This window comes from Phalacrocorax aristotelis, chromosome 4 (assembly GCF_949628215.1).
Source record: "Phalacrocorax aristotelis chromosome 4, bGulAri2.1, whole genome shotgun sequence".
Lineage (NCBI taxonomy): Eukaryota > Metazoa > Chordata > Aves > Suliformes > Phalacrocoracidae > Phalacrocorax > Phalacrocorax aristotelis.
The window spans coordinates 12,312,611-12,328,595 of record NC_134279.1 but is presented as its reverse complement, the minus strand read 5'-3'; the positions used below and the strand labels follow the sequence as shown (position 1 = coordinate 12,328,595).

At 37.9% G+C, this 15,985-nt stretch overlaps 1 long non-coding RNA gene across 2 annotated transcripts; it reads right to left on the bottom strand.

Moving 5' to 3' along the window:
• Window positions 1-1,999: 1,999 nt before the first annotated feature.
• LOC142056072 (uncharacterized) lies at window positions 2,000-15,854 on the bottom strand. Of its 2 annotated transcripts, XR_012660200.1 has the most exons (4): window positions 15,685-15,854; window positions 12,385-12,495; window positions 9,678-9,768; window positions 2,000-5,313 (listed from the first exon to the last, which is right to left on the bottom strand). It is a non-coding gene; the product is annotated as an uncharacterized LOC142056072 (long non-coding RNA). The 2 variants fall into 2 exon arrangements; XR_012660201.1 differs by lacking the exon at window positions 12,385-12,495.
• Window positions 15,855-15,985: the final 131 nt, after the last annotated feature.

Below are 15,985 nucleotides of genomic sequence, written 5' to 3'. Positions count from 1 at the left end.
GCGGTTGTAAATGATGCTATTCTGATTTGTTTCAAGTTTCGGGTTTGTGGGTTGTTTTTTTTTCCTCAAAGTGCTACTACTTCAAGAATCAAGCAACAATATAGCACACGTTAAAAAAGCCAAGAAATCATACAGTTCACATAGGATTTTTTTTTTTTGTATTGTTGATACCCATTTTTTAACCAGCTGAATATCTTTCAACCAATTGTTTCATAGACATATATACGTGTATATTGCTGCAGCTTAAGGTACAGACATACATGTATGTATGATGGCATATATATACTTACATATGCCATACAGACACAAATATGACTATTGTCCTAGTTTAAATCAAGTTTTCTGTTTCCTCTTGTAGTGCTCTTCCTCCCAGAATTGACTTGGTAAACAAAATGAAATGTGCAACGTTTTTGTCTTGTGTGATCTTCTCCCTATGTTTAGTTTTAATAGTATATATTACTGTTTGAACATATGTACGTTTATTATGTTCAGGTATTTTCTACTTCTTGCTATACATACCAGAATCTGTCCTTCACTGTCATCATCTGGCTTACTGCTTTCCATTGCTGTAAAGCTAACTGCAGGGAAACTTTTCCTAGTTAAAAAGAAAAAAGGGCAAGGAAAAAAACCAGGCCTTTTCTTGCAAATATAATCATATCATATTTTGTTTTCAATTTGCATTGATACCCATGGAGAAACTGAAGGTGAATTTAAGTCATCGCTAGCTTTTTGCATGTTTTTACTGGCACATTTAACTTCCTCTGTTTAGCCACAGCTATTTGAGATGCCTCCCACATTCACCGTTGAAGGCATACTGTTAACTAACTTCTTGTTTAAATGAAGGGCTATGCTGACAATTAAATGTAGGATCGTGCATGCTTCAGTGCCGTACCTTATTATAATCAACGTGAGTAGAAGCAGAGTGCTGAAATTACGGGTTTTAGTCTGCATCTGCATGGCATTATTATGCTTATCAAGGTGAAAATGTCGACGCTGAAGAATGTAATTGTGTACCTTAAGCTGCAGCGCTAGTTAAACTGAGCTTCTGCCTCCACTATTAATGCATCAGAGGGCTACTCTTAAGAGGCACTATACTGCTTTAGGTAGGCACAGCTTTCAATTCTTGAATTTATTGCCTGCCTTTCTTTTTTTTAAGACTTTCAGAGGTAAGGATTTTCTGTTCGGGTATTAATTTGATATAGATTTTCTGATGCATTTTTTCCTTTGTAACAAAGTCAGGGACCAGAAAGAATAGCATACATTTGTATATAGCTTCACTGCCCTCCAGGAGGTCAAGTGTGAAATGAGTTGAGAGACACATTGACAGCCCATGCGTGAGCTGAAACAACTCAAGCTAGTTATCAGTAATTTGGATCTGTGGCTTTAGTCTGGGTTCCTATTACAAAAAACCCAAACCATATAATAAAATAATTCAGAGCATTATCTATGTTTAGTAGATTATCATTTTCATCTGAACATTGTCTCATATAAACTATGCATGTTTTGTTGATTTTAATGTTTAGTCATCTTGAACATTTTGATTTTTTAATTCATTTATATTGCAAAACAAATGCATTTTTCTTAATACAATATATTACTTTGTTGGGTTTCATATACGTGCATTGCTAGTCAGTCACTTGTGAGTTATCATCTGTATGGATGGCTATACCACATCTCCTTACACAAAGACGGAGGGAGTGTTTTCCCCTCCAGAGTCACAGTGATTCTCTTGAACTACTTAGACTGCACTGAACCCATAGCATTCAATCAGTGCATAGGCCAACATCCATCCCCACGCCTGCACGTTAGTTAGTATCTCTCAAATGATAATACTGCAAATTCTGTAAGCCCTCCTTTTCTTTCTTCCCCCTCCCCCCCCAACCATTTCCTTATACAATAGATTTTAGCAAGAAGACAGAGTAGGTATGCTAAGTAAATATAATAAGCAGTTTCTTTTGAAATGGTTTCAATTATTTCTAAAGAAAAAGAAATTGCACAGGCTTCAGTATTCCATGAATCATTGTTTTAAACTCATTTACTTCGTTCTAAAATAATATTTTGCTACTCTCAATCTGATTTTTGCCATGACGAAAAATACAAAGGCCACGCAAGTGTCTAATGTATGTATGTATGTATGTCTTTCATCATACATGATGAAAGTTTGCTTTTTTACTCATTTGCATAAAAGGAAGAAATTAGCTAGAAAATTTTTGTCTTGAAGAAGCTTCAGTATTTATGAATTATTTGGTTATTTCCTTACAGATAAAATTAATCTTAGCTACAAAGAGAGAATATTTCACGTGCTTTTGTTTAAACATTTGGTAACCTAACTGAAAGAGCAGACTGCTTGTACTTTTGAGATGCTTTAATGAACTAACTGTGGCAGTGAAGGAGGACTACAGCTAGGCATTAAGCATAGGCAGAGCCTAGGAAAATTAACACTTCTAGATTTAGTCCTATATAATTTGTGAAAGTGAAGAAGTTACTCATACCACTCAAAATAATTAAGAAAAATTCTTTTGCCTTTGAAGCACTGAACCTTGGCATGCTTTTCAGTCGTCAAGAGCCAAACTTCTGCTCATCCATATATGAATAGAGCATTGTGAAGGAATTGATGCACTATCTGTTTCTATCTTACGGCTATCTCTGACTGTAGTTTTAGGTGACAGTGATTAGTGACAGACTCCTGCCTCTGTATGAGAAAGCAGTTGAATTCCATCGATGGATTAAGGCAACTAACTGAGTCTTTCACAGTGGACTACTGGGATCTGGACTTACTTACACAACTTAGAGGGTGTGATGGCTGATGATGAACAGACGGCATGTTCGTTCTGCAGGGAGAAGACAACTTAAAAGGCAGAGCAAGAGGGCCAGATTTCTATTAAATGCTGTAGCATTAGAAGTCATAAAAATATACGCACTGACATTTAGCAGAAAAGGTGTATTATGGGCCTGAGAGGCTTGGAACAGTAATGGATCTGAGAATCACAGTTTTCTTAATAATAAATATAGAAGTTGCAGATGTTGGGTTTGTTTCCAATCTTGCTTGCATCGATATAAATCTAGAATAGCTCCATGAAACCGATGAAGTAAAACTAATATGAATCAGTACTTTAAAATGAGACAGTCAGCCACTTTTTACGTATTACTGTCAGAGCTCCATATCTCCACTGATTTTTATTAGCGTTATATATCAAGATCAGACTTTTAAATCATTCTAAGATCAAACCTCCTGTTGCAATGACAGGTAAGTCCTTTCTATTACATACGTTGAAATGTATGTGAGAGGCCATTACCAATTCTGCAGTTGTAAAGTAGAGCCTGCATTTACAACTTTTTCTCCCATACTCCCCATGTAGAGTTCTCTATGCAAGCCAATGTTCTTGTACAGGCAAATCTTTTAACTGATCTCCAGGCGCAATAAACCCTTTGAGATAGAATCACAGAGTGGTTCAGGCTGATAGGAACTGCTGGAGACCACCCCTCTCCCCGCTGATGCATGGTCACCATGTCCAGATGGCTTCTGAACATCTGCAGGGACGGAGACTCCACCACCTCTCCATGCAACCCCTCCCTGCTCATGTAGCGCAGAGTGAAGCAGCTCAGTGTCATGCAGCTGGAGTGAAAGTCTGTGCTACAATGCCTGCGAGTCAAGCGGGAAGGAGGGGAGAGAGGGGAATAGGCTGTGACATGACATTGCTTTGAAGCTCCTATCAAGTGCAAATAAGGCTCATACTAAGCAAGTCCCTGCTAGGGAGCTGTCTATTTTTATTTGTAGTGTTTAGCTTGCAACTGAAAATCTGTTTTGGTTCAATTCTTGCAGCATTCAGACAAGCATCAAAATGATGATTTACTTCTGGTTCAAGAAAAATAACGGCTTGCACGATTATCAATTCAGCTTCATGCTTGGTTTGATTACAGAAAGCCATGATTTTAAAATACTAAGCTTACCTCTGCCAAAGGATCAGACCTCATAATTTCTTTATCTAAACCCGACATTTTCCTGGTGCATCTAACCCCTCTCTGCCCCTCCTGTTTCAGTAATAAACTGCTGACAAACCATGTTTGATTGTCTTGTGAAGGCGAGAAGATCAAATACATAGAGTATTAACAAAAAGAATGAATGTCCTTAGGGGAAAAAAATGTTGCAGAACATGAATTCAGTTGTACTGCTGGAAAGAGTTGTCAGTCACTGTGAAAAACCAGTTCAGAGGCCGCCTGCCATGGGGAGGGAGCGGGACCCCCAACATCGAGACAGGGCCTCTTTTGGGAGGACTTTGCTCACCCTTGTCAGTCATGAGCTGGACTGAGGGAGGTGCAAGGGAAAGGAGGGGTACTGCTTCCAGCCACTGACATTACGGCTATTCTGCCTGTCTTTCTCACAAGCAGAGGGTAAAAAAAAAAAGCCCTTCTCTGGCATGTTGCATTACCCAGAACAAAAGCCCTTTTTCTTCCCCACCAGCGCTGTCTATTTCTTCTTCCTGGTTTACTCCTTTTCCCTGTTTTCTTTTTATTGTAATGGTTTTTTTTCCCCCTCAGTTAGAGAGTTCCCATACTCTATGGAGAATGAAACAAACCAAGATGCATCATTAGCCCTCCAGAATTAGGGCCACTTGCGTGATGGTTGGGAACGCAGGTAGGGGACTTAGCTTACAAGTTTGACATCAGCAGCGATTCCCACAGACTCTTTTAATGCCTGTGTGATTACACCATACCCAGAACCCGCATCTTGGCCACTTGCTGTTGCAGCACTGTACTGGGTGGGCTGGTAGCACTTATCAGTGTGCTTAGAAAGGCAGAGTACAAAGGCTGACTTGCCTCTTAATGGCCTCTGACGCATTGAAACATGTTGTATGGAAGCCCACTTTGAAGTTTAAGACCCAGCCAAGTAGCGATAGCTTTAGAATGTGCGAAATAGCCCAATACCCATTTTCGGTATGTCTAACAAGGAATTCTACAAAGGCAAGGCTGAGCATCACAGTAAAGAACCAAACCATAATTTAAAACACAGATTTGGTCAATACATAATAATAACTAAAAACATCATTTTGCCTTGGAACGTTGCTTAAAAATAACTATTACTTTGTACAGATTCTGTAACATGTTTGCATTTACTGTTCTACACAACTACATAAAGAAAAATATTCCAAACCATTTTCTGTCTATAGCTGATCCTTCACTGGTATTTGTGATTTCAGTATCTCTCCTCAGTCTTGTCCATGCCAGTTTATATTACAAAAATATTAATTTGCTGCTAGCCTTCGAGCAGATCCTCTTCTAGCCTCATATTCCAGCCAGAACTCAGATGTAGCACTGGACAGAAAAAAAACCAAAGGAAACACAGAATCAAATAAATAGAGAGAATTAAAGTAAATGTTTTCTTGAGAGAAAGAACAACAAGAAGAGGTCAATAGTCAAATTATTCACAAAGGGTGAGAAAAACTCGGGTTCATTTTTTATTCTGATAAAGCAATTGCTTTATATGTCTATCATCAAATGAAATATTCAGAAAGCTTATGAAGAAAACTCAGGCACAAATGTTTCTCTTGAACACGGAGGAAAAGAAACCTTTAGAACTTAATGTTTCTGCTGTCCAGCTGCACCAGTACTTCTTGAGCAAGAACGTTCTCATTTTCATCATCAGTTAATATACACATTAAAAAAAATACACACACAAACATGTACTGAACCTTCATGTTTCCAAGCTGAATAATTCAGCATTTTAATATGAATGAAACTGCGACTCATGCTTGACTTGAGCTTAATTTATAACAAAAATTCTCTGGCACCATGAGAGGAATGTAACTTCCCAGCTGCTGTCTTGACCCAGTTGACATGTAACTCAGGTACAGCTTTGTTCCTCCAAGGTTATTGGTTCCAGGGGCAAGTTTTCTGTTTGGTATGCAGGCTTGCGAAACCACCCTTTGAAGATGTGGAGGTGTCTCGCTCTCGCTAGATCTTAAGCTTCCTTTAAACTGTGATGAAGTTTAGGTAAAAGAGTTCTAATCGCCAAAGAAATCCTTCAAAGCATTGATGTTTTCAGCTGGTAGATCACTTGTAAAAAACAGCAATGGAGAATTAAAACTCTTGTACAGTTGTGTACAAAACTTTGGCTATGCACGCGGGCCTTGATGTGACAATAGAAGGAATCAAATATTGGACTTGTACCTGTTCTCATGTCAGTCACTGTAAAAACCTCTAGTGCTAATTTACTTCAGCTTACAACCTAATCCATTACTGATAGAGCAAAGCAAAAAGTCAGAAAACAAAACATTTTATTATGCATAAGTTTCTTATTAGAATAGAATAATCTAGCCAGAAATACTCAGCAATAGTAAATATTTGCAAGTTTGGATAATACGCTTGCCATCATAATAGGCAGAATTCATCTTGTTGAGTATTCACTTCACAGTTCAAAATTATCCCTTCTCACAGGCAAGTCACATATAGAGAGACCCCCCCTTCCTTTTCAAACTTGTACTGATGAGTAGCTGATATAAAATATAATTTCACTGCAGGTTAATTTAAAATTTATTGGAAATGAAGGTTAGGTTTTAGCTGAAAAAACATTTACTTTTCAATCCTCTTTTCTGGAACTATGCTTATTTGTCACATGGCCTCAATAAATATGATAATAGCATTATATTGTTAGCATGTTGTTAACAGCTCTTTTTTTTTTTTCGCAACCCTCTATCACAGAAATCCCAATATTTGTTTAGCATATTTGGTATCTGATCCAAGGGGAATTTTAAAATCACCCCACAAGATGTGAATCTAACAGGTTCCATAATTTCACGGCTCATGCAAGTTTGCTTTATCTTATGCTTCCATTTGCACCTCTGTAAAGTATCGAAACATAGAAGTGGAATGCCAGCACTTTAGGTTTTCTATGGGCACTGTGATTCACATAGACACAAAAAAAGATGATTTAGTATGGTCAAATGTCTTATGAACTACATCGCGCTTGTTCATCAAAACACCTGTCAAGTGATGGCAGAGATGTATGAGTGATGAAAGAACAGAGGTTGTGGGTTTATTGCATTTAGCAGGGGCTGTTTCAGATGTGCTCCAGCTACTCAAGTTTTTTGCATTATGAGACTTCAGCTGGACAAACCAAGATTACGCTTTATGCAATGCTAAAGTAAAAACTTAGGAATCAACAATGACTTTGATTTAAACTTTAGCACCGCTGACAGTTCAGCATTTCTGAATTCTATTCATTTGGAAAATTATCCTGCCTTAACTTGGCTGGCATTCCCTGAGAGTCAGTATTAGAGCAGAAGGACTTGCACACACAGTGCAGAGCAAAGCATTCTAGTAAGCTTCCTTTGGTGCTGATAGTTTAAAGCATGAGCATGGTTCTAGTCAAAAGATACAATTATTCCATTTCCAAAGCCAGGAAACTGTGGAGTACATAATCTATTTCACTGATGGAGTGCAAAGTCGCTTAGTAACCACAAAAATCAAATAAGGTCATCTATTCCAGATGATTTACTATGAAGGAAGTACTTCACTGAATGCAATATGAAGTCAAGCCATTATTCAATTTAAGGGAAAGTTTTACAAATATTTTTAAAATACTAGTATGATGAAATAATATTTTTCATTTTTTTGAGAAACTTCTAAACAAGGTATTGATGCAGCAAGACATTAAAAACAATGTTTGTATTCCATAGTAAACGTCAAAGGGGTGCCAGGAGCAGCTTGCTTAACCTTCAGTACTAGCTTCAACTAATCCATCTAACCATCCAGTGAAATAAAGCAGGAACACTTCCTAAGTCAATTACAACAGATGATCGATGTTTGAGGAAATATTGTCTCAGCTCAGTTGCTGTGACCGATTGTGTGAGGATGGTTTACTCCGTCATAGCGATGCAGCAAGAGGATATATACGTAGCTGCATGACAAGAATCCTGCTCCAGTCACTCCAGTTTGTCACTTTCTGAATGCTGCTGACTAGATTAAGCACTCTTTAAGTTAATCTATATGTGAATACAAACTATACCATTGTGATACTGCATTTTTATGGCTTCCTAACATGCCACCTTTCCTAATGCTGAGGTTTTATGATCATCCTAAACTGACATAAAGGTGGAAGCCTGCACAGAGTCTTGCCTTCCTGTCCCTCCTGTCTTCAGGTACACATGCCCATCCCTATGCTTTGCCAGCACCAGAGTCATGTTTCTTCACCTTAAGCTCGATCAGGAACATGCTCAGACTGAAAATATATTTTTTTCCCCACACATGCAAATCTGGCCCCTGATCCATCTCCCCACGTAATTCCACTAGTGCAGCTGTGGGTACGGAGAAGGATGAAGAAGCAAGTGGCAGGAGCAGAAACAGTGGATGGGAATCCCCTGCTGTAATTGGCCTGCGTTTCAATGACCATCGTACTGCAGCCCAAGACACCAGAGGTAAAGGTACTAGCTCTACTATCTCTAAAATGATCTGCTTTTCACTGGCAGAGAAATAAAATGTTTATAGTGCAAAAAGCTCAGAATTTCATTTCAAAGTATAATTAACTAAGCAATTCACAACAACTGTTTTGTTTTTCTCTACTCACCACTTGGTAATTACCACTTTAAAAAAAGTAATGGTTCCTTAATGTGAGCTCCTGACAGCAGAAGTACAGGGGAACTGATACATGGAGTTGTCATTAGGCTTCCTGATTTCCCTGGCATAACATATAGCGTGGGCTTAGGTGATCATGAAGGTGAGCTGCAAAGAAGCCTACACATAAATGAGAGCAAGCATAACCTGGAAAACTACTGGAAAGAACTTATAACACTGTACCATGAGTGAGATTTACCAGAGGAGGACAACTTTGCAGGTGTGAATAATTTATGCACTAAGACAAAGACAGAAAATAACATTAAGATGGAAAAACAAGATGGAGGAAGATGAGAAAATATGAAAGGAAGTCAAGAGAATAAAGGAAGGGAAGGAAGTGAAATGGCAAAGTGAGAAGCAGGAAAAATAAGTGATGGGTTGCAACTCTGTGGTATCATATAATAGAATAAAAATGGAAAGAAAAAGGCATTTTAAAGCCTGAAGTTAAAGCCAATCCATAAATTTACTTTTTATTTGAGATGCAAATGATTGCTTAAGCCTGGTTTTCTAGCAGATGTCGCTATAAGAAATCCAATTTTCTTTGTAATTTTGTTGACTTTTTAAAAATTATGTTGGCTTTCTATAACAGTATTTAAATATTATTTAAATAGTTATAATGTGTATCTAAAAGCAACCAAAAGAGGTAATAACTAAGAACTTAAATTTTTCTGACATTTTACAGTGCATGTAATGCAGAGGCTTTACAGAACACAGGTAAATTTCCTTGACCTATCATTGAAATCAGAATAAACATGTAATTATGGGCTTTAAAATGTGTTTTGTTTTTTTTATTTATAGTGGGACCTGATGTGGTAGGCTTGAAGTAGCATAGTAGGAAATCTTTCAGCTCGCAGACAATTAGAGCTAGTGTGGGACCACTGTGGGTTAACAATTTATTCCTGAAATGAATGGGAGTTTTGTCATTGATTTAACAGAATCAGTAAAGTACATTTTGCTTTTTCATTTTTTTAATAGTTCTTCAGAACAGCACATTGTATTCACAGAAATCTCAATCTTATCGGAAATTTAGCTCTGGAACAGTGAAGCTAAGAAACAGGTACACTTACACTGTGAGCTGGTGTTTCTGTACCCAGAAGTACTGTCTTCATACAGATAACAGCAATCTGGTCATGGCTGAGGTTTCTCCACATCTTTTGCCTAGTACAAACACATCAGTGAGTTCGGTGAAAGAAGGTAAATCAGAAAATATCAAATTCTTTCAGGCACAGGTACTAGCAGAAAGCATGTTCTGCATTTCCACTTCCAACCAAGGAATCAAATGCATCTAAGTCACTTCAAACAGGCAACGTGCAACGGCAGCTGGTTCCAAGTTATCCATGAGAGTAAGCATATGCACTCAACATTCAATAACTTTGAGCCATAGATGACTTAGTAGAGATCGGCTATTTTGTGAATGATAAAAAAAGATTGGTTAGTTTGGGAAAACTAAGGATTAGTTAATTATCCTTTATAACTATGTATTGGGCACAAGTATATTTTTGTTAGGTCTTGTTTTTTCTAACATCTTATAACCCCATAAAATTGCAAAGAGAAATAGTAGGTAAGAATATATTTGCACTAAAACTGTGAAATTATAATCCAAGTTGATTTTTTAAAAGCTATCTTGTTATTTACTTTTAGTTTTATGATTCTGACATTTTATATCTACAATAGCATAACACAATGTATTATTAATATACAATAATATGTGTAACTGCTGCATGCTATAATATAAATACTATATTTATAGAATTGATTCAAAATCTTAGGTCATGATGAGAGGTGCTCTGCAGACACAAGGTAAAGGGATATTTCTTTACTCAGAACATGAGAGACGACCTGCAGAGTTAGCTGACCCTGTGGTAGAACAGGCACACAGCACTAATGCTTACTCAGAAAGGGTTATTCACACAGGGAATTGATATGCAATAACTCATGTGTTGCGCTTCCTCCATTGTCACTTCAGAGATAAGCCCTAGGGCTAAGCAGATAAATATATCTTCACGATAGCTGAATTTCCTTCTGAAGGTGAAGTGTCACAAAACTACACATTAAACATGAACATAAGATTTGCTGAACAGGAATGGACTAGAACAAGAGACTTCAGAGTGGTTAAATGTTTTGCTGAAATAGGAGCTTTAACAGAAAAGACAGATAAAAATCTGATTGATTCAGGAATCTAAATGCACTGACAGCCTCAGGGTGTGTTTTACCTGACCCATGTATAAGATGGATGGGGCTGTCCCTACAGCCTCCTCTTCTAGAGAAAACTGTGCTCCTGCATGGACTCATTGGCAGTCAGTCTTGTATCCAGAGTTGAAAGATGACGGATTCTGGCATGAGTTTTTTTGTGTGTACAATACACACAGATATATATATACACACACACACACACACAATGGATTGTAGCCTACCTTGCTATGCCCGTGCCAAGTCTCCATATCATCCCTTACCTGTGGTTAAAGCCAGTAACATTGCTAACACACTGTTTGTTGTTTGGGTTGCCTGATCCCACTGTTCCAACCACCGTCCCCTTTGCCTAATAAGGAATTTCTGCTTTGGTCTTAACCACAGTATTAAGTGATGATACTAGTGTTGTAAAATTAACATAGGTATATATATCTTCAGTATCAGATCTGGCGTCTGCTAGAGATTCAATACAAGTAGACACTAAATGTGATCTTCATAACTGATAGCAGTTTCATTCTTGTAATACAAAAAGTGAAAACAGAGTTGAAATGAGTGTGTGTTTCCTTAAAACGGATGGAAAGGAAAGTGATTCCGGGACTGCCTACAGGTCTGTATTCAAAGTGCTGTAAATGCCAAGCAACTGCTCCCAACTACTGCTGATGCTCAGTGCCCAGACTCTGTGGGTATCCCTCTCCCATCTCTCCTCTCATTCTCAAGTGTGTTCCTTAGTGTTTATAGAATGTTTGTAATGTTAATCGCTCTGCTTAGAATGATCCTTAAAATGTGTTCTTGAGCAGTTACCACTGTATAAAACCAATTTATCTGCTACCCAGCTCCACTGAAGCATACAACACCTGAAAAAGTTCCTCAGCTTTATGCACCACTGCATGGCTAGGCTACGGCTGCCCAAAAAGGTGCTGATTTGCAAAGGACAGCTCACAGAAAACCTTTTGCAGCCGACCGGACAAAAGGCATTCTGATTTTGTGAAGTGCTCAACACCACTATATTTATATGCAAAGACGAAATCTGCCAGTATAAAACTGACTTCATACATCCATATTGGAAGAGCTCATCTGAGTAAACAGAAAATGTCAATTGAGCTGTGTCAGTTTGGTTTTTTTTAACTGATCTGCGATTTTCTACAATATCAGTATTTGCTATGTTAAATAATAATGCTACCTTTTAGGATTAAGCCAGTCATCTATTGTTGTTATAAAAAATAAAGTCGTTATTTTGAAAGGTTATTTTAGCTTAAGCTATTTTGTAGATTTCTCAGGTTTGTTTAGCATGCATTTTGAGTCCCTTACTCTGACTGATTAGAGCTTTTTCCAAGAGAATGACAAATTAATAATGTTGATTTGCAGAAAGCATTTTTGCTTTTCAAATTTAACATCAGATTTACTTATTTTTTTCCTTTAAGAGGCTGAGAGATAAACTTCACCCTTTATGCTGGACACTTTAACAACCATGTCTGTAGAATAATTTACTTGGTCAATAAGAACAACCTGACCTCGTTCTGGAGAGCATGAGAAAAATGTGCTAACGAAGAAAAGCTCAGAAGCCCCATGTATCTATTGCAATACCTTTGTTTGAACTGTGGACAAGTTTGAGGAGTACTGTGTGTGTACACAAGTGTTTTATCCATGGAGGTGAGCATAGGCCCTTGTGCAAAGCACAATCTCCTTAATGACACTCTGTAAAATAAAAGGTAAGGATTGAAAGAGAAAGTCAGCTTTAGAAATCTTCTGCGGTACCTTATCCTTGAACTGAAATTCTGAGGAAACGTAGCAATAGGTACCCAGCGGAAATGCAACATAAATGCATGAGTGGACAGTAATCTAACAGAAGGGAGTTACCTATTTTGCACTAGTACTTCATAATAGTTATACAGGTGCTTCTTAAACACGTGACATCATTTGTTAGTGGGTATTCGTTTTTCCACTGCGCAGTTTACTTAAAAAATGGGTAATCTTGTGGAAAAAGGCCAGCTTTGTTCCCAGTTTTGGGAAGGTGATGGTAGGTATTCATATGGCAGAATTAATCACAGATGGTTTGCTCAGAATACAAAATAAAATAAACAGCTTGCTTTGGGCTATTTTTCATACTACTTAGTTTTGCTTTATACTTGAGAGACAAAACTTTTCCAAGTAAAAATTTTGTTGCTCACTTGCCTTTTGGGATGCTTTTAATGTTATTATCTACTTTAGAATAGGAAATTTTACCTTTTCTTGCAGCATCTGTGCAGGATCTTTAAAAGTCAGTACAGTGTGTGCTTGTCTGTGCATGCAAACAGGAATAACTATCTGGGGAACATAATCATGGCAAAAGGTCATGTTTGCCTTTTATTTGAAATCCTTTTAAACTATCAAGTGGTTTAGAAGTCACTCAATCAATACCAGAAGTCAAGGAAAACAGTTCGTTTTATCATCATTAATATATTTTGAGTTTTCTAAGATGGAACGTTATTTCCCTTGGCGTTTTAATTGAGATTTCATAAAATTACTGTTTTAGTGTATCTGGCAATGGTATTTCAAGTTGCACTATACTGCAGCGACAGCTTGAGACACAAATGATTTAAAAACCTGCAAAACCCACATGAGGCTCCTTCCCTTCCTCTTTCCCCTTCTACCTTCAAAAAGTGAATCAGCATGAAAGCTGAGACTATAACCACCTCCATATACGTGTAAGAATAGTAAGAGGGTGCTGCAGGATATATATGTAATCAATATGTACCATGGATCAGCTTTGATTTTCTTGCTGCATGTTCCGTGGACACAAGAGGGACTTTTAGGTGAACACTGAAAGGTGAGAATAAGTCCTCCAGTGCATCCATGTTTACTAAACAACACAAATGGTTTCATATGAAAAACAGAGGCAGCTAAAAGAAAGAAGTGTGTCTGAGGTTTTGGGATAGATGTTTTCAGATTATTTTACTGTATAGTCCAACTGAATTATTTACCTTTAAAGGCATTAATTTTAAACAATTTTAAAAAGTTGTTGCTGTCTGCAACCTGTTGTCTAGTAAAAAAAGTTGTTTTCATGTAATTATGCTAAAGACTCTCCCTTAAAACAGAGCCTCACATCTACCTACTGCTTTAAATTAAAAACAAAAAAGAGACATCTGAAAAGTAACACATTTTTAAAAGACTGATGAAGGATCATACTATACAAGACTGTATGAACATGGACAAGTTGACAATAACAATCAACAGTATTAAAATAGCATTGCTTTTGGTAAATTCTAGGTATCTCTCTTCAATCTGACAACTGAACATTGTCAATTAAATAATGAAGTGTCTTGAAACTGCAGAAGCAGCAAAAGTCCAGAGGGACCAGTGTTAATACAGGCTACCAGAGTTTGTGAACCACGAAGGATTAGCTGAGTGAATTATGAGTATAAACTGCAAGATTAGAGTTAATATGGGGTGATGGGCTAAAAGAGTACAGAGACTTGGGTCCATGTCTTGGGTGCTGTGCTTTAGTTGAGACTAGATTTCTGGAAATATGATATTGTACATTGAGTTTTGATGCACCCTAAAAATCAACCACTTTAATTACTCAAGGAATCCTCAAATAATTGTTATATCATTATTAAACCTCAGTTTTACCACTATGCCATGCCAGTCCTTTTCTTTCAAAAAAAGAATGAAAAAATATCTTTAATGCTATGCTAAGAAATACACGTATTCAAATGAAAAATAACTTGGTTAGAAAAAGATGAAAATGCTCAGCCTGGGTGAGCATTTTCTTAAAGAGTCATTATCTTAAAATTAGTATGAAGGCTGAAAAACTAAAATAGCTTATTAATGGACTGAGACTCCTTAAACTTTTTCATAATGAGAGTCAGGTGTGTAGAATCTTTTGAAAAACCTCACTAAGTACCTATCTGCATCTTTAGGCACTTAAATGCCTTTAAAAACTTGTTCCCTATTGTATGATTGTCAATTAATTTCAATTAGGGTGCTAGTATTGGAAAATATTCTAATGTCTTCACAGATCTAAGAACAGCATCCATAAAATAAGACTGTTTCAAAAGCACTTCAAGATACCCAGGAATTTAACTTTTAGTGGGTAAAACTTAACTTTTATGAGTGAACCTATATATTGCAGGTTGCAAAGTTTGCATTTCACATCTATGCGACTTTTTAAGTTTGGGGAGTCCAGTTTCACAAAAGGCAAAGTCAAGAACGTGCCTATGATTATCGTTAGGCTTTTTGGATGTATAAAGGCGTACATGGACCAAAGGACAGACCTGAAGCAGGAAGTCTGGTGGTATTCTCCAGACACATTATATGCCATATTCACTTCTGTGCTGGGCATGAACAAGCACTGACAGGATGGGAAGTGTTGCGGCTTAGCCGGCAACTCAGCCCCACAGAGTCGCTCGCTCACTCCCCTACCGGTGGGATGGGGGAAGAGAATCAGAAGGGTAACGCTCATGGGTTGAGATAAGAACAGCTTAACAATTAAAATAAAACAACAACAAAAATGTAATGGAAAAAAAAATGAGGGGCACAAAAGCCGGGCTGGGGGCTGGGGGATGAACCGCCAAAACAAACCGCCCGCCGACTCGACGCCGCGCCGCTCCCGAGCCGCAACTGCCGCCCCCCCCCTTAATATACCGGTCATGGTGTCACATGTATGGAATGAACATCCCATTGGCCAGTCGGGGCCAACCGCCCCCGCCGTGGCCCCGCCCCTCCCAGCCTCCCGCCACGCGGCAGAGCCCGGGAAGCTGGAAAGGTCCGCGATTACTACAGGCACCACAGTGAAGAGAATTAACCCCTTCTCAGCCAAAACCAGCACAGGAAGCAAAACATGGTTCCTCCCCCGATAATGGCATAGCACTATCTATGTGCCAGGACGAGACATCGTATTGTTACCTGGGCTCAGCACAGATTTTGGAGCTCAAAGGATCCTAATAGATGAGCAATAGCTTCATTCCAGCAACACTGTGAAAGTTACTGGCAGGAATATGCTCCTCTTCTGTATTTACGCGGAAAATTCACTGTATCTCCATTTTTTTCTTTTCCTATTTTTCCATCTTTCTTGAAAAAAAATAAATCACAATTCTTAACTCCTATCTAACATGTCATACTTAAGCATTTCATACTTGTAAACAAAACGACTGAAAGCTGTCAGTTGGAAATGTCATGTCTGCTGTCAACGGTTCATGAATAATTG